The 24,569-nt window shown below is 47.1% G+C and overlaps 1 protein-coding gene and 1 pseudogene across 10 annotated transcripts in view; one reads left to right on the top strand and one right to left on the bottom strand.

Moving 5' to 3' along the window:
* Positions 1 to 24,569, top strand: part of FOXP1 (forkhead box P1) — a 559,948-nt gene that overhangs the window by 223,678 nt on the left and 311,701 nt on the right. The window lies entirely within an intron of this gene.
* LOC307113459 (proteasome subunit alpha type-6-like) lies at positions 11,439 to 12,306 on the bottom strand (annotated as a pseudogene). Its single transcript has one exon. The product of its transcript is annotated as a proteasome subunit alpha type-6-like (transcript).

The following is a 24,569-nucleotide window of genomic DNA, read 5'->3' as shown; positions in this document are numbered from 1 at the left end:
TTGCATTTTTTCCTAGGCATCACTTCCTGTAGCAGACATGTGTGTTTCAGTCCCGAGCACCGTGGCTCTGGCGCTAGACTGACATGTGGGAATGAGTCTTGACTGTGTTGGAGAATTGGCCAGCCAGTGGCAGGCTTGCTCCGGAAGGCCTTGACAGTTGGTGAATAACATGGGCCTTTGTGGTCCCTCTCTTCCTTGTCTAATGTTCATCTTCACTTGAGGGCAGTTGGGTTATCAGAACCTTGCTTGCTCTCTCCATCTTCATCTCTGCTCCCTTCATTCTTATCTCAGCACATCACAATCTGTGGGAAAGGAACAAACAAGTAAACACAAGAATAATAGTTTAGATCTATCAAACCCTGACATTTGTATTAATTTCCCCTCAAGATTCTATCAGATATCAGTAGCATTAAAAAAGATAGCACCTTGCCCAGCTGGTGTGGTTCAGTGATTGAGCATCAACCCTTGAACTAGGAGGTCAAGGTTGATTCTTGGTCAGGGCACATGCCCAGGTTGCCGGCTGGATCCCCAGTAGGGGGCATACAGGAGGCAGCAGATCAATGATTCTCTCTCGTTATTGATGTTTCTCTCTCCCTTCCTCTCCCTGAAATCAATTACAAAAATAAGATGACACCTCACTCTTCACTTCCTCCCTGCCGTGCACACATACCCACATGTGTACATTGATGGGCACACACACACAGAACTCAGCAGCTGGCACCACGAGGTGTTGAATCGGTATTTGTTGAAGACTGATTGGAAAAGTGAGAACACTGGCATCTCCCACCCCCAGGCTCCTCAGCTGCTCTCAGAGCTGGTCCAGCATCTGGGACCCTGTCCAGTATTCAACCATTGGAATAAATGGAGTTGATGAGTTTAATATTTATTTTTAAAATGGGGTCACTAAAGTCTGACCTTCATGGATTACTCTGTTCTAGATTCAAGGGAAATGGTGTCTTACTGATTGAAGATTGGCATGGCCATAAGTCAGAAATAGGAGACCTTCGTTTTTAGCTTGATTGAGTGGTAGCGTCTAGCGTATGCAGAACTGGCTTTTCCGAGTATAGAAGACCCTGCTCATTAGATGGAGCAGTTAACTCGGAATGGAATTTGAGGTTTTATGAATTTGATTCTGTCTCTTAATTGGGAACATTTAGAAATAATCCTGGCGACCCACATTGTGGAGGCTCAGAGCTGGTTGATGGGGGGAAAGTGGTGTTTTGAGCTCTGCCTTGACAGGTTTGAGTGACAGCCTGAGTAATTCAGTTTCCCTACTTCCCCATTTCTTCTAAAAGAACCAACCAAATAAGGAGTTTTAAGAAACCCAAGCCATTCTGGATGATGTGAATTCTTACAGTCATTTTCAAAAGAGGTCGTTTGACAGAGAGATGTACTCTGGGACTTTTATGTGTGAGGTAAATCCATTAGAACGTAAATGTGTTTAAAAACGGGGACTTAGTTACCTAAATGATACACATATTATAATAAGGTGTTGCCAATAGAGCAAGAGAATCCTCTGGAAAACGGGTGTCTAAGGAGCGAGATAAGGAGTGAAGTCCACTTGTATTGTTAAGCATCCCTGGAAAATTCCTATCCCACATCGGTGGTCCCCACGAAGTGTTGATGGCAACATCAGCAAGCTTTCTCCATTAAGCACTTGTTTAATACACGGTATGTGGAGAGAAGCAGATGACTTATTGGAAGGGTGGATTCTACATCTGTGTGGTTTATTAATTACACTTATTCCTTTAAAATGAACCTGGGTGAAACAGTCACCCCTTCTGTGGGCATGGTTAACAGATGTTTACTGTAATTCTTTGCTCAGTGAAAAAACTGCCTCTTCCACCCAACAAAAACAGCCACGTTTTCTTGGCTAAATCAAAACTTTGGCGCTTGGGTCTTACTTTATATATCATGGCTCCAGTCACACAGCCTTTCCAGCGTGAGGCTTAGATCACTGCGGCCAACATCTGCAGGAGCGCTTTGCTCACAGTGATCTATTATGTGAGTGCTTCATTCTTATACTGTTTTTGGCGTTCCCCCTTCCTCATTGAAACCAATATCGTATGTGCAAGCCTCTTTTTGTTTTTCTTGCATAAGCATGTCAGCCCCTCCTTAAATCTTTAAGGCTTTCATGTAGGCCTGATGACCATTTTAGGGAAGATTTTAATCATAGAAAGCTTCACCTCAATCTGTGAGTTTGGTTTTTGCTGGGCTTTCTCTGAAATAAAAGGCATCTTCTTACCTCGTATTTTGTGTTTGAAAAACGCTTTTTCTTATTGTGTATTGGGCCTACTTTACCCTCTCACTCCTCATATATTTTTTTTTTTTGCCAAGTCCTGTTTTTTACAAGCACTGAATGGTCGTGAACCTTTAGATGGTCCCCGCCCACACCTGCCATTCATGGTTCTAGTAGGTTTTTCAGGAGCGCCCGCCCCCCCCCCCCCCCCATCTCCACTGAATCCCCAGGGAGAGTGCTGTCTGCTCTTCGGCAGCAGAAAGGAAAGGCAGACCAGAGCTCTGCTGTTCTTGGGACGCTCCTTCCTGTGGAATGGAGAGCCGGGTGGCTCCTCTTGTGGAGTGTCCATTGCCAAAGTAAGCAGGGACCTTGCATAGCACAGGAGAGGAAAAAAGAAGTAATATTAAGGGAAACATGTTCAAGTTGGGAAAAGAGGAGCTAGAAATGGGCAGGAGGCCATGGTTCACAAAACTAAAGCCATCTTTTTAATTCAGGTGGAAAATCAGGGTTTGATCATTTTGGTGTATTTCATAAAATAAAAAATCAGTTGTTTTTCTACAACTCCAAGTCTTTTCTTTGATCCTATTAAAAATAAATCTTGAGATTGGGAAACCAAAATTTATAGGCTACTTCACTGACAATATGTGGTGGTTGGAGAGACTCGAGTTCTGCGTTTGTTCAGTTACTTCCCTGTGGTCTGGTTAGCACTGAGGGATACCTGGGGAGATCCGTCGGTTTGAAACCAAAGCTGAAACTATCCAAATACGATTCTTATTTGGTCTGACTTGAAGAGAATGGAAGAGAGATCTGAGAGGTAAAATGAACCAAAGATGTCTACTCTGGCCACTTGGCTGATTAGTGGACATATTATTTGTCCTTTTAAATGATTCCAAATAAGGCATAACATTCCAGACATTTTAGTGTTTCAGAATGTTTGTGGATGGCAGGCTTTGAAAATGTAGCCAATTTGCAAAACGAAAAAATTAGGATAAATAAATAGCCTTAAAGTTTCTGATTCATTCATTCTCAAGGTTGAACATTTTAAAGCTGGGGGAAATCAGCAAAGGTCTTCTTTGCCCATGCCAGATACTTGTGCCCCTAAATGTTGCTGGGAAGGAGGGAGGGCCCAGGAGCATTCTGGGTACTGGCATGTGTCTGTCACGCCCAAGGGGAGGAATCATGGCCGGGCTCACCTGAGCAGCTGATGGGAGAGAATGGGAGCCCAGAGGGACGGCCTGGCGCGGGCTGTGCGCGAAGGGCCCCTTCAACCCGCTGAAGAGCTCACCTTGCGAAGAGCCCTGCTTCCCTGAGTGTTGCCACAAGGAAGTCTGGGAATTGTGGCCGGCGGAGTCAGGCTTGCCTTCATTCTGTTTGATTCAAAAAATGTAATTAAGATTTAAAAACTTACATGAAGGAAAAAACCCCAAAGCCTACCCCTCACTCCCCAAAAAGGGGAAGCGAAGCTATGTAAAGCACAAGATTATTAGATGATGGTTCACTGCTTCCCCACCCCCACCTCCCCCCCCACACCCCGTCCCCCCCCCCACCCCCCGCCCCTCCAAGGCCGTAAAGGATTGTCAACAGTGCCTGAGTGGTTTCTCTGCTGGAAAATGGAGTTGGAATCGGGGCCTGTGCGCACCCGGAAGGGAATTGAGTTCGACTTCCTTTCAGTCCTTAGGGCAGGCTGCGTGCCCTGGCTTCTTGCGTGGCTTTGTCCCTTGGGTTCGTCAAACTGTACATAGTGGCAGATGACATCTCTACAGTAGTGGGCAGTAGGAAGGGCCCCCAAAAGTATCAGAGCAGAACTAGCAGTCCCGAAAGCCTTGTTCAGTAATTTAGTGCTGCAAGTTATCAGGTCTCGCTGAGTCAGCTGCTATCGGGAGCAGCACACTACTGGACCCTGACAAATACTGGGAAGTTGCTACTCTTAATGCCTTCATGTTCCAGATCAGCAAATGGAGGCTCAGAGAGGCCGGCTCTGTTAACTCACCTGGGGCTGTAGAAAAAGTAGCTGAAACAAGCCAGAACTGTAGCCCCGTGAGCATTAATGCCAGGGCCAGTCTCCTGTAGTGAAGGTGCTGCGCTGGGGGGTGCCATGCGGGGGCCGGGAGGGCTGGGAAGGGGGTATGGGACTCTATACTATTTTTGCTACTTCCTGTAGGTCTACAATTAATTCAAAATTAATTTTTAAAATGGCAGATTTTACACTTGTATCAAGGTCTATTTGCTGTTGAAATCCAGTTTATCCACAGGTCTGCCTTCTTAGACCCCTTGCCCAGCATGAGGATGGTCTCTGTCCCACCGTCTCATGCTCAGTGTACTTAGAGACTAACATTTCTCCTGGCTTCTCAATGCCCTTCCTTACCGTGTCCTCCTGTCCCCCCTCAAATGCCCCCACCCTGACCTCAGGGAGGCAGAGACCCCCCTGGGAGGTCTCCTGGGAGTCTCTCAGTAAATGCTTTCTTGAGAAGAGAGATGGTCTGAGATTTTTATGGTTTTCATAATGAATTTGTAATGGCTGATGAGTGCATGGAGACGCACTGTGCATCTGAAAAGGAGACTGGCAATGGGAAGGCAAACATTTACTGGCTTACAGCATCCTATATAATAAAGAACTAATATGCTAATTAGACCAGATGGTGGAACTACCTTCTGGAACGACCTGCTGGAATGACCAGTGGGCGAGGCCAGTGAGCCTGTGCCGCCAGGCCAGCCATGATGGTCCTGGTGCCCCCGCTTCCGCAGAGGTGGCAGGAGAGGCAGTGGTGCAGGCCCGGTCTTGGTCCTGGCACCGTGCCTTCTACAGAGGCAGCTGCAGGAGAGCGGGTCTAAGCCGCAGTCAGACATCCCCCAAGGTCTCCCGGGCTGCCAGAGGGATGTCTGACTGCCAGCTTAGGCCCGATCCCTCGGGGAGTGGGCCTAAGCTGGCAGGTGGACATCCCCAAAGGGGTCCCAGACTGCAAGAGGGCGCAGGCCACGCTGAGGGACCCCCTGAGTGCACAAATTTTTGTGCACCAGGCTTCTTGTGTAAATATAAGCCACATTATTTGTGTAGCAGGAAAACAACTAGACTCAAATTCAGAAAACCTATCTTTTAAAGCCATATCTTCTGCTAACTTATGTGATCTTAGTTCCCTTTTTTAGGAAATTATTAAGTAGAGAATTATGTTCTACAAAAACTTCCATGCATAAATAATTTTGTCACATTCTGTGTAACAAAACTTCAAATCTGTAGTAAAAGTTATTACTCTAAATTTGCTTGGTCTTATGACTGGAGAATCAAGCTCTAAAGAATATATTTGTAGATCTGTTAATTGGTTGATTAACTCAAATTATTTGAAATCTTTTTCTGTTTTAATAAAGATGTTTATAGTTATAAGTTTCCCTCTCAACACTGCTTTACCTAGACTCTCATAAGTTTTGGTATGCTATGTCTTTGTTTTCATTCATCTCCAAGTATTTTTGTTTTATCGTGTCTTTTTGTCCTATTATTTAGGAATGTGTGGTTTAATTTCCATGTTTGCTAATTTCTCAAATTCTTTGTATTATTTATTTTTAATTCCAATCCATTTTAATTAGAGCCTATATTTTGTATTACTTCAGTAATTTTTAAGTTATTGAGGTTTGTTTTATGGCCCAGCTTATAGTCTATCTTGAGAGTGTCCATGTGTGCTCGAGAAGAGTATATCATGTTGTTGTTGGGTGGACTTTTCTATAGGTATCTGCTGAGTGTCTGTAGGTGTCTGTGTCTGTAGGTGTCTGTAGGTGTCTGTGTCTGTAGGTGTCTGGTAGATGTCTGTAGGTGTCTGTGTCTGTAGGTGTCTGGTAGATGTCTGTAGGTGTCTGTGTCTGTAGGTGTCTGATAGATGTCTATAGGTGTCTGTAGGTGTCTGTAAGTGTTTGGTAGATGTCTGTAGGTGTCTATAGGTGTCTGGTAGATGTCTTTAGGTGTCTATATGTGTCTGGTAGATGTCTGTAGGTGTCTGTAGGTGTCTGGTAGATGTCTGTAGGTGTCTGTAGGTGTCTGTAGGTGTCTGGTAGATGTCTGTAGGTGTCTATAGGTGTCTGGTAGATGTCTGTAGGTGTCTGTGTCTGTAGGTGTCTGGTAGATGTCTATAGGTGTCTGGTAGGTGTCTGTAGGTATCTGTAGGTGTCTGGTAGATGTCTGTAGGTGTCTGGTAGATGTCTATAGGTGTCTGTAGGTGTCTGTAGGTATCTGTAGGTGTCTGGTAGATGTCTGTAGGTATCTGTAGGTGTCTGGTAGATGTCTGTAGGTGTCTGGTAGATGTCTGTAGATGTCTGTAGGTGTCTGTAGGTGTCTGGTAGATGTCTGTAGGTGTCTATAGGTGTCTGGTAGATGTCTGTAGGTGTCTGTGTCTGTAGGTGTCTGGTAGATGTCTATAGGTGTCTGGTAGATGTCTGTAGGTATCTGTAGGTGTCTGGTAGATGTCTGTAGGTGTCTGGTAGATGTCTATAGGTGTCTGTAGGTGTCTGTAGGTATCTGTAGGTGTCTGGTAGATGTCTGTAGGTATCTGTAGGTGTCTGGTAGATGTCTGTAGGTGTCTTGTAGATGTCTGTAGGTGTCTGGTAGATGTTTGTAGGTGTCTATAGGTGTCTGGTAGATATCTGTAGGTGTCTGTAGGTGTATGTAGGTGTCTGCTAGGTGTCTGCTAGATGTCTATCTGTCCTTGATATTGCTTGTGTCTTCTATTTTCTTACTGATCTTTTGCCTAATTCTAGGCAGTATTGTTAGTGGTGTATTGCAGTCTCCAGCTATTATTGAATTGTCTGTTTCTCTCATCAGGGACCCTGTTTTGTAGGTAAAGACTTTCTTGAGACCAAAAAGAGCACTCTTGTTATGTACCTGCTTCCAGTACTTCATTCAGTTTTAAGATTTAAAAACTACACACTAACAGAAAAGTTTAGTTTTATAATGGGGCAGCTCTCTGGCACTGATAGAGGTGTTTAGGCCATATTTGCAGGCAAAGAGGAGTGAAGGGTGGTGGCTCATGGATTTTATTGTTGTGGCAGCCAGTAGAGTCCAACTGAGGGCAAACGGACATGACCTTCAGGAGCGGGTGACGGGGCTCTGACTTACCCACTGTAAGTCAGTGTTTGACCTCTATGCTTCACTGGCTCCATAGGCACGGACTAACCCAATGCAAACATGTTCCATGGGGAAAATATGCCCCCCCCTTTTATTTTTTAGCAAATTAGAATAAAATGGAATTTTCTCGTTGTTCCTAAATCAATGGCTCTACTGCCCCTTCTGTGTGTGGGCCACGTGGCAAACTCCAGGTGCATCTGTCAGACAGAAATTGCTTTTCTGCTCAAACACAGAAACGTGAAATAAACCAATTTGGGCACAAGTAGTATATGCTAGATTTACTTAGTGTCTATCAAGCGTCTTCCTACACTCTTGTATTAGGGCGAGTCCGGAGTTGGAATTCCCTGCCTCGGCACTGGTGCACACACAGCTCCCACGTGGACAGTGGTGCTCCTTGCTGATGGTTTTTGCTAGCAGTATTATGGCCAAACATTGAATTTTCTTCCTTTGCAGCAGTATGTTAAATTTGTTCTAGACATATGTCAATGAGAAAGCAGGGGGTGGGGCAAACACACACACATATGTAAAAAGAGAATTCCTTACTGAATACATTTTTAAAAGGCATTTGTCTTTGATTTCTTTATTTCTTTAGCCATTTTGTTATCCTTAACCACATTTTGGTGTTTATCAATGAGCAATGAAATCGTTTAGCCATGCTTTAAATTCACTCTGAGTGAAACATGGTTTTTCAGAGGAGATTGTACATGTTAGAGGCATTTTCCTTTTCTGTCATCTGGGAACATATGTCATAGGGTTGATGGTTGGTGGAGGAAGCCAAGAGGTTCTGTGTCTTAAGTTTCTCTGAGAAAGGAATTATTGTCTTTGTTATTTCTTTTTAACTTGTGGCCTCCCTACCTGCTGGGCTTCCCAACAGCCGACAGCTAACCACTCTAGCCCCGTACTGCTGCCAGCATTCTTGGTTCACAAATATGAAGTAAACAGAAAATCTTGCTAATTTAAGCCCAGTTGGAACCTTAACGCTATAATGAAGAACTAATTTGAAAGCAGACAGACATATCTCACAAAATTAGAGCCAGCTTTTAAATGATCTTAAGGAATTGAGAGTAAGAATGGTGTTGTGCAAGAGCGAGATGCTGACACATGGAGGAATAAAAGCTGAGAGAAGATTCCTCATGGAGCCTTTGGAATGACACAGTCTTACTTGGGTTGCCACCCAGGCTGATCTAAGTGTGGGGCTGATAATGTACCTTAGAGGACAGGTTTGTGGTTGAAATGCTCTTGATAGATTTTGACAAATTAAACAGTGGTAAAGATGTTTGGAAGTTAGCCACGTCTTTACCATTATTTATGTCAATGAACTAGAAATCATTGGTTAATTTGCAGTTCTTACAGTTTTATGATAACTGCTGTTGTTGTGCATTTAACCATGTGTGGCATCAACTCAGCGGGATACATCTTATGTTGTCAGCTACCTTTTGACATCATAATAGATTTCAGTTGCCAAATCTTTCTCCACAGAATAAGATGTGGAAGAGCTGAACGGAATGTTTGGATCAGACCCAGACACAGAATGTATGATGGCCTCTCCGAGATTAAAGAGCTCCGAGGGCAGTGTGAGGGAAATGAGGCCCTGTTGATTTTGGTTTTATTCTTATTGTTTGCCCTCACCCCATCCTAGCATCGCGTCCTCCGTAGGCGCCTTCCATCGGGAATTTAAGGGAGCCTGTTCTTTGGTGTAGCACTTTGCATGATGACCAGATGGACTCTTCTGATCGCCGCGCCCTTTAGCTCTCCTGCACCTGGGTGCCGCGTGTTGGCGCTGGAGCACGGGTTCCATAGTCTTGTATTTTTCCTCATCATGCTTTAGCATTGATTACATTATTCCACAGAAAATATTGGTATTCTCCTTGGGTGATTAAAGACCCTGTTGGAAGGGAATTTTGTAGCTACGATGTTTCTTTCCTCCCTCCCTTTTTTCTACTTTATTCAAAATGCCTCCTTAATAATTGTCCTCTTCTATAGCTATTATTCTGGACCTGCCAATGAGGGAAGAGTGTTAGTGGACACCCCTGCCTTTTTGTACATTTGTTCTTTGAGATTCTCTATTCTTACCTTTAAATGATTTCTTTTTAGGCCCTCCATTCTATGTGTAACGTTTTTGTAGATCCCATTTTGACCTGTCAGCATCTTGCCTCCCATTTCTCTAGGTCATTTGCTCTGCTTGCAAGCATTTTACGACCCCATTGGCCAGGCTTTCATCGTTCCATTTCATACACCTCCTTCAAGTCTCTTCAGAGGAGCTTCCTCCTCGTACTTCCGGTGAGCTCGGCAGTAGGGCAGGGTGAGGTGTTTGACCGAAGGGTCCCCAGGTCCTGCTCCCTCTCCTGTGGACTTCGGTCCTGTGTCTTAGGTGCCTTGTTTGGAGTTTCCATTTGGCAGGGACTCTGCTGCTTAATGTTGCCATAGCCTTGCCTTCTCTCGACGTCTAACAAATGTTAACAGTGATTAAAATGATCAGTTATCAATCCGTAGCCAGGAAGAGTTTATTAAGCTTTTCTAGCACAGCTCCATTGCCCTGGAGAGGAAAGTTTCTTGTATCACAGAACAGCACTTTTAAATCAGATCCATGGACTTGTTGGGCTCCTGCTACTTAATGCTGTAAAAAGGTTTTACATTATCCATTTCCCATCTGGAAAGTGTATGCCCTTTGTCATTGCTTCAAGAAATAGCCAATATTCGTGTATTTGAGATAAATTCTAATAAATGCAGTTGTGTAATGTATTTGGGGGGGGGGGATAAGCATTCTTAACAACCATTCAAGTCAACAAATCAAACTTTGCCAGCCCCCTAGAAGCCCCTCAGGTGCCATATTCCACTTCCAGTGCCTTCCAGAGGTAACCAGGGCTTTTATAGTAATCATTTCACTTGATTATTTTATTACGTACATGTGCATCCATAGGCACCATAATTTAGTACTGGCCATTTTGTAAAAGTTGACATGGCTTCTAAGTGTCTTAGTGTACAAGTTTCTCTCTCTCCCTTTCTTCTCTTCGCGCTGCCCCTTCTGGAGAACCGGCCACTTGAGCTGTAGCTTCCCAGAGTCCGTCCCCTGCCTCTCACTCCTCTCCATTTCCTGCACCTCGGCGGCTGGGCTCAGAGGCTCACATTTAATCCCTTGGCAAGACTCCAAGTGATGGTGTGTTCTTTCATTCAGGAGGGACATACTCTCTTATTCTTTCTTTTTGTAGTGTTAACAGTCATTAATGCTCACTCTCTAGATTGATTAATTCACTGGGAGTTGCAAAATGATGATATTCTAATTCTATTGTATTAGCTTTTGTAATTTTCATCTATTCTTTGGTTACTCGGTGAAACTCTTCATGTAGAAATAAAGGATAGCCGGGCCGGCGTTGCTCAGTGGTTGAGTGTCAACCTATAAACCCGGAGGTCACAGTTTGATTCCTGGTCAGGGCACATGCCCGGGTTGCAGGCTTGATCCTCAGTGAGGCAACAGATCAATGGTTCTCGCTCATCATTGATGTTTCTATCTCTCTCCCCCTTCCTCTCTGAAATCCATAAAAATTTATTTTAAAAAAAGAAAAAAGTTTGGCTCAGTGGATAGAGGGTCAACCCGAGGACTGAATGGTACCTGGCTTGATTCAGGTTAAGGCCATGTACCTCGGTTGCAGGCTCAATCCCCGGCCCTGGTTGAGGTGTGTGCAGGAGGCAACCAATCGATGTGTCTCTCTCACATTGATGTTTCTCTCTCTGTGTCTCTCCCCCTCCCTTCCACTCTCTATGAAAATCAGATCAATGGAAAAACATCCTCAGGTGAGGATTACCAAAGAAAAAGAAATAGAGGACAAATGCCTGGTTCTTTCCAACTGTCTACACATTTTAAAACGAATGAATTGGTTTTATATCACCCTCTGAAAGCAACCAGTACATCTATATATATAAAAGCCTAAGCAACTGGAATCTATATATATAAAAGCCTAAGCAACTGGAACGACCAGAATGACTGGGCGCTATGATGCACACTGACCACCAGGGGGCAGACACTCAACACAGGAGCTACCCCCTGGTGGTCAGTGCGCTCCCACAGCCAACCTCCCCCAGCCGGCCAATTAATTAATAGAAATCAATTAATAGAACAGTAGACAGGCATGTAATTGCAATTTCCTCTGTCTGTTCAAATGTCCAATCCAATTTCTTCTTCACTTTTTTTTTTCCCTCAAGAAAGTTGATTGACTCTGTTTGTTTAACTCCTGCTGCAGTGGCTTTAAACCCACAGTAGTAACCTGCAGAGTCACACCTGTACACCTGAGGGCCTTATTCTGCATCTGTCCCCAGTAACATCATACAGCCACCAAGAGGTCTCATTTCTGCTCTCTGTGTGTAGACCTGGGAAATAAGTTCTTTTACGCAGCCTGTCCACAGGAGTCTCACAGCCACACTTGTGTTTCCAGTGAGCTCCTCACAGCATGCCCTCTGTACCTGGGATCTGCCATCAGCTGTCATTGCTGTCATCACAGCCAATGTTTTCAGCTGCCGAATAGGTGAGTTATGAGGAAGTGAGTCACTGTGCTGGAATCCAGTGACTTGTCGGCTCCCTTCTTCTGTGACAGAACTACACAGTCTTTTCCTCCGACAACACTGGCACTCACGTAAGGCATCCTGGTTAGTAGCCTTAAAGGCATATTCTACTTGGTAGAGCTGACCCTCCGGTGAAAAAATGATAAAGTGGTGGTCAAAGCCAGCGCTGGGACCAGGGACATGTTAGTGCGCCCACTGCTTCAAGCATGGTTTCTGGGCCCTAGCTTCCATAGCAGGTGCGCCCAGTTTTCCTTATGCAGTAATCTTCCAGTTTTTACCATAGTGGTCTGAAAATATGCTGAACGTGATTTCAATTCTTGTAAATTTATTTAGACTTGTTCTGTGGCCTAGATTATGATCTCTTTTGGAAAATGTCCCATGTGCACTTGAGAAGAAAGTGTCCTGTTGCTGTTGGATGGAATCTTCTAACGTGTCATTTTAGGTCGATGCTTCCTTATTGATTTTCTGTCTGATGACCTATCCCTGCTGTAAGTTGGGTATTAAAGTCCCCTAGTATTTTTGTGATGCTGTCTATTTCTCCCTTTAGGACTGTTAATATTTGCTTTATATACTCAGGTGCTCCTATGTTGGGTGCATAAACATATCTTCTTCTGTGATTGACACTTTTTAGTATTATTTAACACTTTTCTTTGTCCTTTACTACCATCTTTGTGTTAAAGTTTATTTTGTCTGATATAAATATAGCTACTCTGGCTTTCTTTTGATTTCCATTCACATGAGATATCTTTTTCCATCCTTCACTTTCAGTATCTGTGTGTTCTTATATCTAAATTGAGTCTCTTGTAGGCAGCATATAGATGGGTTTTGTTTTTCTTCCTGTTCAGCCACTCTGTCTTTTGGTAGGCAAGTTTAATCCATTTACATTTAAAGAAATTATTGATAGTTATGTGCTTATGGTCATTTGTTGTGACATGTAATAGGGCTAGACTTTGTGAAAGAAAATATCAGTGTCTGGTTGGATCATTTTTGCCAACTATTTCAACCATCACCACCAAGTGGGTTGCGGAGGTCACATTCTAGCTGTTCAGTCAGCATCAGGCTGATGTGCAGGTTGGCCACAGGTAAGGTTATTGAGTACTGAAATGAGCCACGTTGGCCATTCCAAACTGACGGAGTCTCCTGGGCAAAATGGAAGCTGCTGTAATTAGTAGTGGCCAGAGGTAGACATTTCTTCCTCTCACACCCTCACCGCCCCACGGCAGCTTGTATTGAATACAAGTTTTATCCAGAATTCTGCCGGATGGACAGAGGGGTATTGGGAAGCAAGCCCAGAGAAGCCTACAACTTGTTTGTTTGAGGCCTGAAGCCCCTCTTCGCTGCACTCACATACTCCAGCGCTATCTCATATGGAAGGTTTACTTTGAGGAGCAAATAACACTATTTTGATGGCAGACTTGACCAACTTTCTAGTTGGAATGTGACAGGGTTCTTTCCTAGTACCAGGGAGCTCTCTGCCTCCAGTAGTTCTCAAGGCCTGAGGCTCTTAGATATTGACACACAATCTTTTCAGCTGTCATTTTTCTTGAATCCACTTATTTCACCAATGAAAAATAATTGTAAACATTCTTAATGCTGGTGAGTGGACTTCCTGATGCAGTTTTAAATAACAATATTTGAAGTACTTGCAAGGCCTTCTCTCAAGAATGATGGGGGAGGTTCTGGGAGGACATTTCTTATTCAGAAAATTTTTTGCATCTTGGTCATAAAAATATAAACATATATGTGTAGCTGATTTGAAAGAGCTAATTATAATTAACAAAAGAGTGAGAGCTAGGTTAGAAGTACTTTGAGATGCCGGTATAATGTGTTATAAGTAAACACACTCATGTCTCATAGAATTGAACTACTCTTTATAGGAAGTCATTTGCTCTGCTTATAACTTTGAGAAATTGAATGGTGGTCAGATTTCAGTCAGTGGGTATATATTTAAACACTAGAGGCCTGGTGCATGAAAATTTGTGCACTTGGGGGGAGTCCCTCAGCTCGGCCTGCACCCTCTCGCAGTCCGGGACCCCTCAGGGATGTCCACCTGCTGGCTTAGGCCCGCTCCCCAGGGGATTGGGCCTAAGCTGGCAGTCAGACATCCCTCTAGCAGCCCTGAAGCCCTCGGGGGATGGGGAGCGGGCCTAAGCCATCAGTCAGACATCCTTAGCGCTGCCGCGGAGGCGAGATAGGCTCTTGCCACCGCCGCTCAGCCAGAAACCAGCTCATGGCTGGCCAGCACAGCGGCGGTGGCAAGAGCCTATCTCGCCTCCGCTGTGCTGGCCAGCCATGAGCTGGTTTCTGGCTGAGTGGCGCTCCCCCTGTGGGAGCACACTGACCACCAGGGGGCAGCTCCTGCGTTGAGCGTCTGACCCCTGGTGGTCAGTGTTGTCATAGCGACCGGTCGTTCCAGTTGTTCCACCTTAGGGTCAATTTGCATATTACCCTTTAATTATATAGGATGGTTCAGTTCTGTGGCAGCTGGGAGATCTGGTTCATCCCAAGAGTCATCCGCACCTCTCTCTGTGAGTGACAGCATAGCTTCCTTCTTCCCTTTCATCTGTTCCTGCACTGATTTTTCAAAGCCATCCCTTCACAGCATTTCTGAAGCCATCCTTTGTTTTCTCACCTCTGGTTTGGTTTTTACCTCGTTGCTTCAACATGGCTCTGTTGTCTCTAACTTTGGGAGACAGTGTAGCATAGTGGTTGAGACATTGGCTTCTAGTATGGACGGTGGGTTAAAGTCTCCGATATGCCATTTGTTATCTGTATGACTTGGACCTACTTACCTTGCTGGGCCTTACTTTCCTCATCTGTTAAATGAAAATAAGAACAGCGTAGAGCTGTGCCTTGTACACATAAAGTGACCCCTTCTCTTCCTCCTCTGCTCTTCCTCCTCTGCTCTTACTGGTTTGGTTTATCACCTCTTTCCACCTCCTTCTGTAGGTCCCTCCGGTTTAGAACTCTTCCGGGCTCTCCTGCACCCGACAGCCTGGCACAGCCCATCTTTTCAAACTCCCACAGCCTTTGTTTTCTTCCTTCCTCCCAACTCCTGGTGGGTTTAGGGGTTTACTTAAAACGTGTGCTAATATGTACCCACCTAAGACATGCAACTCGTGAGCATGACCAGAAAGCCTTTCTAGCTTTCATTGCATTTCACTAGACAAACTGGGATCGTGTGCCCAATACCTGACCACAAACTCTCCCTCACTTCCTCCCATTACATTTTTCACAAACGCATTCTCCCTCCTGAGGAACTGCCATGGGTCTTGTGTGGGGCACCAGACACCATCCGCTCTGCCACCACAGTCATTATTAAAACACTAGAGGCCTGCACCCTCTCACAGTCTGGGAACCCTTGGAGGATGTCTGACTGATGGCTTAGGCCTGCTTCCCGGACAGCCATTAGTTGGACATCCTTAGCGCTGCCGCAGAGATGGGAGAGGCTGCTGCCACCGCTGCTGCGCTCACCAGTCATGAGCCTGGCTTTTGGCAGGGCCTGTGGGAGCACACTGACCACCAGGGGGCAGCTCCTGCATTGAGCATCTGCCCGCTGGTGGTCAGTGTGCGTCATAGCAACTGGTCGTTCTGCTGTTTGGTTGATTTGCATATTAGCCTTTTATTATATAGGATAAATCTGAAACCCAGGTTGCTACCATGCATTTTATTTTTTGCATCATTGAGAGATTTATTATAAATATTATTGGATTGTTGTTTTTCATCCATGTTTCTTTTTATGATTTTCACATGGATTTTTCAACCATTGGGTATGTATAGGACAACCCTTGTGAATGCCAACTCCTTCAATTGGCAGGCTCTCCTTGGCACCGGACACGGGTGAGGGTGACCCAGAGAGGGTCCCATCTCACTGCCCTGAAGAAGAGGAGAGGGCATATTCCATGCACACTGGCCTCCTTCTAACGTGGCCAGACTGCTTAGTGCGCCACATCATAAAACAGTGTAATGAAAAGAGGATTGTTTTCCCTATTTGAACGCAAAAAACCAAGTGACACTGCCTCCCCAAAGAGTATTTCTCTGTTTTGCATACACTGAATTTAACACACCATATTTTGTCTTAAAGTGTTAAAACCCACCTGGTATCTGACACACAGAGAACTTATTTACCAGGTGTCCTGGTCTCTATTCCAACCCCACACACATGTTTCATAAGAAATAACGCATTTTGTAGGAAATGTCTTTATCTGCACTTGGTGTAAAGGTTGCTTTAAGTCCTAGGCGAGTATTGCTGGTCAAACTTAACTTAGACTGAAACCAGAGGTCAGAACTGTCATAGGAACTAAGAGGGCTTCTTCCTTGTTTTCTGGTGTTCAGGGTTCGAAGCCACAGGATGCAGCCTCAGGACTATTGTATTTGGTCTGCACAACATCCTATCTAATAAAGAGGGAATATGTTAATTGACCCTCACACCATCGCAAAATTGTGGTGCCCACAGCCAATAAGGAGGGGATATGCTAATTGACCACCCACCCTGAAAGATGGCGGCACCCACAGCCAATAAAGAGGGAATATGCTAATTGACTGCCTCACCCTCCAAGATGGTGGCGCTCACAGCCACAAGATGGTGGCGCCCGGTCCCCTCAGCCCTGCTGGGGTGGTAGGTGCACAGTATGGCCAGGCCCACTCCCAGGTGGGTCCGGCCGCTCCGCGCACCTGCCTCTGGAGTCCCTCAGTCCCCTCATCCCCCCAGCCACCCAGGGCCGTCCCAAGATGCAGTCAAGCCTCTGATGGTGGCTGCCCAGCTGCCTGAGGCTCAGGTAGCTAGGGCTGGCCGAGGCTCAGGTAACCAGGGCCGGCTGAGGCTTGCGCTGCCGGCAGTGGCAGAGCAGAGGTGTGATGGGGTCGCCTTACCCTGATCGTCGGGTCACTTCCCATCCCTGAGGGCTCCCGGACTGTGAGAGGGGGCAGGCTGGGCTGAGGGACCCCCTTCCAGTGCGTGAATTTTCATGCACTGGGCCTCTAGTTTTAAAATAATGTGTATTGGGTGCCAGCATTTAAATATGAGATTACACCTAACACAATTTCTGAAATTATTTTGTGAAAATTTGCAGCTACACTGGGTTCACATTCCCCAGTGGCTGGAGCCAGACAGTGGCTGCCCCCTTCATCGGGGTCTGGCGATGCCCTCTCTTGGGCGCTGAGCTCCCCCTGCGCCCTCTGTCCTGTCCAGGCAGGCCTGGGAGGGCTGCGCCTTGCCTTACGTTGCAAAGGAAAACCAAGACAGTGGCACCAGAGACTAAACAAAATGTTGAGTGTGTCTTTTTGAGACTAATTTTAAGACAATATATGATTTTTTGGAAATCTGTATAATTTATGAAGTATATATATACAACCTTAGGAATACCAATGTAGTATATCCCTGTGTCCGTACTATGAGTTACTATAAACTTAGGCAGCAGTTCTGCTCTTCCGACTGCCCGGCAGCCTCTCGCTCTAGTCCTCTCCCCTGTGACTGAGACATGGACGCCCAGACCCAGGTCGGACAATTTGCTCGAGGCCAGGCAGCCAGTGGCTCCATGAGAACAGGCACCCAGGGCTGCTGGCGAGCCTACAGAGGGGCACTGGTGTGCCTGTGGCGAGCCCGGAGGGAGCCCAGTGGAACGCGCTGTCGTGTCACTGTTCTGATAGGTTGGAGTCTAAGGGGAGCCTTTTCCTCTGTGGGGATTCTGCTGGCACTGGCTCTGCTCACCCCTGGCTTCCCCGCAGACCCGGAGCCCTGCCCCTCCTGGCCCTGCCCTCCAGGCCCCTCTGAAAAGGCCCCGGGCCGTTCGGCCCTAGGACAGACTTGTCAGGCTGGATTCTGTTTTTCCTTCCCTGATGCTCAGATTCATTTCCAGGTCATGTTAATGATGTCTTAGAAACTTCTATTCTACTCAAACAGCATTCCCCTCCCTGCTGGGTCCTGGGTGGGGCCAGGCCCCTGGCGCTCCTGTGGGACCCGCAGGGTCAGCCAGCTTCACCGGGGCCCAGCTCTGGCTGTCTCTGGCTTCAGCCCTGCTGCACGGCCGCCTTGGGAGCAGGGCTGAGGCCGGGCATGGGGCAGGGCATGGGGCAGCACCGGGGCCAGCGCAGTGGACAGTGCAGTGGGCAGCGCCGGGGGCAGTGGCCCGCTCAGGGAGGCAGGCGCTGGCTCTGCACTTCCAGGCCCCCAGTCTGTGCGGCTCCAGTGTGGACAACAACCGGGCATGGCTCCTTGCGCTTGCCCTTGGCCGGTTCCTGCAGAAAGTCCTCACTCTCCTGTGGCTGGAGGCCTTTCCTGGACCCCACACCCCTCCACGCTCCGCTCCACCGCCCCCTGAGGCCCTGGCAGCTATCACCATCGCAGCAAGAGCCCCCGCCCCTCCCCCCCCCCCCCCCCCCCCCCCGCCTGGACTCAGGTGTCTCTTGAGGAGCCCGTGCCTTTGCGCCTGGGGTTCGCCCCACCTGGCCCCCTTTCTGCTGCAGAGAAACAAAATGTACCTGTTCCTCAAGACGATGAGCTCCATAACGCAGTCCTGGGGCAACCCGGGCTGTGAGCATCCCCACCCTCGCCTGTCCTCCTTCCAGACCAGAGCTGCTGGGAGGACCTTCCAGGGGGACAGGGTCCACACGTCCGAGATGGAGCCACGTGTGAGCCAGGCAGCACGTGGGACCTTGAGCACTAGACATCTGACAATAAGGAACTTGATTTTTAGTTTCCATTTAACTTTAATTTAAAAAACCTAAGTGGTTTAATTAAAATATCCACTAATGACGACTGTTTTGGACAGCACAGACCTGGATGATGAGCTCCTGAATTCCAGTGGCACACAGTGGGGTCACTGACCATGGCTAAGTGACCGAATGCTTAAGGTAGAAGCTGAACCAAAACAGCCTCTTCCCTGGTTCACACACTTCTCCACACGCAAGTGCAAGTCCTGCCAGGACAGACACGCCGCCTTGACTCTCAGATCTCCTTACCCCATTTAACAGACCAAGAAATTATTGAGGCTCAGAGAAGTTAAATGACTCAGCCAAGTCATAATTATGTAACATAAGATTCATCAACTACCTTTAGTTACATTGTAAACAACAAATTTCTTCTGATGCTTTTGGTTCTGAGCTTCTGAGAAGGTGAGCCCCAAGAGAATGTTCTGTGGCCCTTGTCATTCCTCGCTTCCCGAGGATGGCTTTTCCTTTGGTCACTGATGTTTCATCATTCCTTGAGTCCGGGCTGTTGTTGGCTGGTACCAGGCGTGTTGTTTTACCACCATGGTGGAATCTGCCGGCCATGGGCGGTCACCGGTGTGCCCTGGCAGCCTGCCGACCCACCATGCAGGAGGCTGTGCGGCGTGGACTTGGACATGCTGGCAGGGGTGTGTGATGAGACTATGAAGTGAAGGGCAGCAGCCACAGGCCAGGAAAGGGAGTGGCATTAAGGCTCATTGAGGCCCTAATGTAAAAATGTCTTACAACCTGAAAGCTTTTTTCTTGTGCAGTTTACATCAGGGTACTGTTAGAAGGGGGAGGGTAATTGCATTTGTGGTGCAGAGGGAATCTCAATTCTTATTTATAAGAAGGCTATTTGATTAAATCCTTATAGCTTCCTTGTTCATTCTATTTTCTTTGCACTGTATTATGAACAATAAGATGATTTTACTTCAAGGGAGCATAAGATACTTTTCTTCAAATTAAATCTCAGTCATTCACATAAATACCAGCTGTGATAACGTTTTTATATCTTTAGAGTTGTGAACAAATACTATGCAGATACGACCTGCTTGACTTCACCTTGCTGATCACCTTTAGTGGGAAGAGGAAAGAAGAATATTTACTGAGAAGAGTTGATTTTATGAAGGAACCAAAGAATTGTTGGCATTAACTTTGTTTATCAGAATTAATCAATTTTACCTATTCAGGAAGGTATATTAGTGTTACACCTGTAATATATTGAATGTGAGTTATATCTAATTAAACAGTAAGAAACCAAGTAAGTAGATATATTCAGTGCCCTTAATAGAATGGGCGCCGGGTTCCCAGGAGAAACTGCTGATGAGAGCTTGACATGCGGTGGAATCATTGCTGCGTTAGCACGAGCACTATACGCGGGCGGAACAGGAACAGCGGGGATCTAAGGAGAGCTCAGAGCCTGGCTCTCGGAGGGCTTGGCGGTTGCGCCCAGCTTGTGGGACAGCGACTTCCCTGGAAGAGGGGCAGAGTGGCGGGGGCTGCTCTTGCAGTGTGCATGTGTGCGGTGTTTCTGCTGATGGTGGGATGGGAGTGAGGAGCAGGCAGCGGCCCTCCGAGTACCTTTGGACATTTCAACTTGGCTTTCTGGGCCGCAGGAAGCTAAGGGCATTTTAAGCAGGGGTGCGACTTGCATCTGGGAGGCATGCAACATTTGAGCATTCACATTCGTTTTCAGATGCATCCCAGGGTCAAAAATATCAAGATGTGGCGAGGGAAGCTATTCAGGAATTGAGAGAACTTAGTCAACTTGCATTTACCAGGGTTGTTCATCTGCACGGGCATGTTGGAGGCGAGCCAGAGTCCCAGTGGGACACTGGAGCGAGGACGCGTCCACCCAGCGCAGCCAGGGGCAGTGAGAAGAGGCAGAGCGCTGAGTGCCTCCTGGCAGAGCTCAGTGCCTGCTGGGGACCGGGAAGGAGGTGCCCGGTGAGAAGGGGGGTCCGCGGCCTGTAGGCCCCTCTTTTCAGAAGTTTGTGAAAGGGACATGGGGCTAAGGCAAATGGGCTTATTTTGTTAGAAACAGAGATTAAGATCGTACCAGAATCTTTTACTGAAACCTTATTAAAAAAGTTAAATTTCAGAATGTTAGATGCCTTTCTAACAGCAAGTCGAGGCTTCTTGGAGGTGAGCAGAACAGCCTAGTGGGAGAGGCAGGCTGGGTTGTGCGGGCAGAAATCCCAAAGAGGAGCCCTGGCCAAGCACACCACCTCGCCGTCTGTCTGTCTCCTTTGGAGAAGTGGCTATTCAGGTCCTCTGCCCACTTTTCAGTTGGGTTGTTTGTCTTCCTTTTGTTGAGTTGTATGAGTTCTTTATGTGTTTAGGAATTTAACCCCTTGTCAGATGTATCACTGGTAACTATGTCCTCCCACACGGTGGGCTCCCTTTTCATGATGATGCTGGTTTCCTTTGCCGTGCAGACACTTCTTACTGTGATGTGGTCCCACTTGTTTATTTTTTTCCTTTGTTCTCTTGCCCTAGTCGATATATCGGTGAAAATCCTGCTCTGTTAGATGTCTGATATTGTGCTGCTAACGTTTTATTCTAGGGTTTTTATGGTTTCACGACTTACATTTACATCTTTTATCTGTTTGCAGTATATTCTTATTTTGATTTTATTCCTGTGTATGATATAAGTTGGTGGTCTAGTTTCATTTTTTTTTGCACGTACCTGTCCAAATACCCTAAGAGCATTTATTGAAGAGACTGCTTTATTCCATTGTTTGCTCTTGCGCCCTTTGTCAAATATTAATTGAGCATAATGGCTTGGGTCAGTTTCTGGGTTCTCTGTTCTGTTCCACTGATCTGTATTTCTGTTCTTGTGCCAGGACTGCTGTTTTTATTACAGTGGCTCTGCAGTATGGCTTGAAATCTGCTATTGTGATCCCTCCACCTTTGCTCTTCTTTCTCAAGGTTGCTGTGGCTGTTTGGGGTCTTTTTTGATTCCATATAAATTTTTGGAGAATTTGTTCTAGGTCTGTGAAATATGCCATTGGCGTTTTGGTAGGGATTGCACTGAATCTATAGATTGCTCTGGGTAGTATGGACATTTTAATGATGTTAAGAGACACCTAAAAAATGCTCAACATCACTAATCATTAGAGATGCAAATTAAAACGACAATGAGGTATCACCTCACACCTGCTAGAATGGCTATCATCAACAAATCAACAAACAAGTGCTGGTGAGGATGTGGAGAAAAACGAACCCTAGTACACTGTGGTGGGAATGCAGCCACTATGGAAATCAGTATGGAGTTTCCTCAAAGAATTAAAAATGGAACGGCCATTTGGCCCAGTGATCCCACTTCTAGGAATATATCCTTAGAAACCCAAAATAACAATTAGAAAGAATGTATGCACCTCTATGTTTATTGCAGTGTTATTTACAACTAGAGGCCCGGTGCACGAAATTCGTGCACGGGGTGTGAGTGTGTGGTGGGGGAGGTGTCCCTCAGCCCAGGCTGCACCCTCTCCAATCTGGGACTCCTCGAGGGATGGAAAGTCGGACATCTCTCTCACTGCTGGCTCCCAACCGCTCTCCTGCCTGCCTGCCTGATTGCCCCTAACTGCTTCTGCCTGCCAGCCTGATCGCCCCTAACCACTCCCCTGCCAGCCTGATAGATGCCTAACTGCTCCCCTGCCAGCCTGATTGCCCCTAACTGCCCTCCCCTGCCAGCCTGGTCACCCCTAACTGCCCTCCCCTGCTGGCCTGGTTGCCCCTAACTGTCCTCCCCTGCAGGCGGGATCGCCTCCAACTGCCCTCCCCTGCTGGCCTGGTAACTACTAACTGCCCTCCCTTGCCAGCCTGGTTGCCCCTAACTGCCCTCCCCTGCAGGCCTGGTTCCCCCCAACTGCCCTCCCCTGTAGGCCTGCCCGCCCCCCAACTGTCCTCCCCTACAGGCCTGCCCCCCCCCCAACTGTCCTCCCCTACAGGCCTGGTCACCTCCAACTGCCCTCCCCTGTAGACCTGGTCACTCCTACCTGCCCTCCCCTGCTGGCCTGGTCGTCCCCAACTGCCCTCCCCTGCAGGCCTGGTTGCTCCCAACTGTCCTCCCCTACAGGCCTGGTCACCTCCAACTGCCCTCCCCTGCAGGCCTGGTTGCTCCCAACTGCTTTCCCCTGCTGGCCTGATTGCCCACAACTGCCCTCTCCTGCCAGCCATCTTGTGGTGGCCATCTTGTGTCCACATGGGGGCAGCCATCTTTGACCACATGGGGCGGCCATCTTGTGTGTTGGAGTGATGGTCAATTTGCATGTTACTCTTTTATTAGATAGGATAGCTAAGATCTGGAAACAGCCCAAGTGCCCATCAGTAGATGCATGAATAAAAAAGCTGTGGTACATCTACAAAATGGAATACTATGCACCTGTAACAAAGAAGGATGTCTTGCCCAGCCTGTGTGGCTCAGTGGTTGAGCATTGACCTATGAGGTCACGGTTTGATTCTCGGTGAGGACACATGCCTGGGTGGCTGGCTCAATCCCTAGTTGGAGGTGTACAGGAGGCGGCTTATAGATGATTCTCTCTCATCATTGATATTTTTATTTCTCTCTCCCTCTCCCTTCCTCTCTCTAAAATCAATAATAAAATAAAAAATAAAAACTTAAAAAAAAGAAGGTTCTCTTACCCTTTGAGTCAGCATGCAGGGGCCTGGAGAATATTATGTTAAGCAAAATAAGCCAGTTAGAGAAAGGCAAGTATCACATGATCTCACTCATATGTGGAATCGAATAAACAAAATAAAATGAACAAAAAATATCTAGAGAGATGGAAGCATGCAGGGGGTGGGGGGAGATTAAACAAAGAACTTACATGCATATATGCATAACCATGTTCACAGACAACAGTGCAGGGAAGGCCTGGGGAGGGGCGGGAGCAGGGTGGGGGGGTCCGTAGGGGGAAAGGGGCATCTTTACTTTCAACAGTAAAGATAAGTTTAAAAAGCAACAACAACCAGCTCCCTGGGCCTGGTGCTCTGGGGCTTTGGGTATAACAGAGCCCGCTCCACAGACACAGCGCGGACAGCTGGCCGTGGTGGGTGTGAAGCGTGCGGTTACCGGAAGTGAACGTGCTGGACAGATTTCCATGGAAATGTGACGGTCAGCTGAGCCCGAGGCCTGCCTTGGCCCCGGACACTGCGCCCCCGCCGTCCCCGCCACCCCGCCACCCCCACTAAGAAACCCATTGTCAGTGCTGCTGCCCTCGCGGGGTCCACGTAACTATCCTTTTTGTGCAAGTCCTCGCACCCCTTTCCTAGACGCACACACCTTCACGCCCGGAACCGCGCTGGTTTCTGGTGTGTATTGTCCTAGGCAGTGAGAGGTGGGAGGGCAGACCGCCCCTGTGTGCTCTGAGGAGGTTTTCCTCAGGCTTCTTGACCTCTTCACCGTGGTGTGCCTTCAGTTTACCTTTAACTGAACCATTTTCTGCATTAGCTCTATGGTGTTACCTATCAAAACCGTCTGGTCGGGCAGCACGTGCCAGGGCGGCAGGGCCCGCGGCCTCTCCTGCATCAGCGCAGGCTCCCTGTAAACGGGGGGAAGTTTATTTGCTTTTCTGAGGGTGTGCTAAGTGAGGCTGCAGTTAGAGTGGGATGGCCTTCTAGCACTTAGGGCTGCATTTATTAAATAAATTTGTTCTCCTACTCAAGTGTTAAGTATGTATTATGAAACCTCTAAGCCAATTTCGGTGATTGCAATGTGCAAATATTTTTTAAATTATGTAATTAAGTAGGACTTGGCCTCCAAAGTCCACCAAAGTAACTTGTTAATTAATCGTCTGATTTAATTGCGTGTTATTGCCATGTGTTGGGGGCAGTGGGAGCACCCCTGCAGGGGAGCCCGGCCAGGCCCCACCCAGCCGTGTGGGGCCGTGTTGACCGGCAGCACACCACTTCTCTCTCTCCCCAAACTCTGTTTTCATGGCTCTTTTGATTTTA

Source organism: Cnephaeus nilssonii (genome assembly GCF_951640355.1).
Source record: "Cnephaeus nilssonii genome assembly, chromosome: 17".
In the NCBI taxonomy this organism is placed as follows: Eukaryota; Metazoa; Chordata; class Mammalia; order Chiroptera; family Vespertilionidae; genus Cnephaeus; species Cnephaeus nilssonii.
The sequence above is the reverse complement of the archived record's forward strand: the minus strand, read 5'-3'. Positions and strand labels throughout refer to the sequence as shown.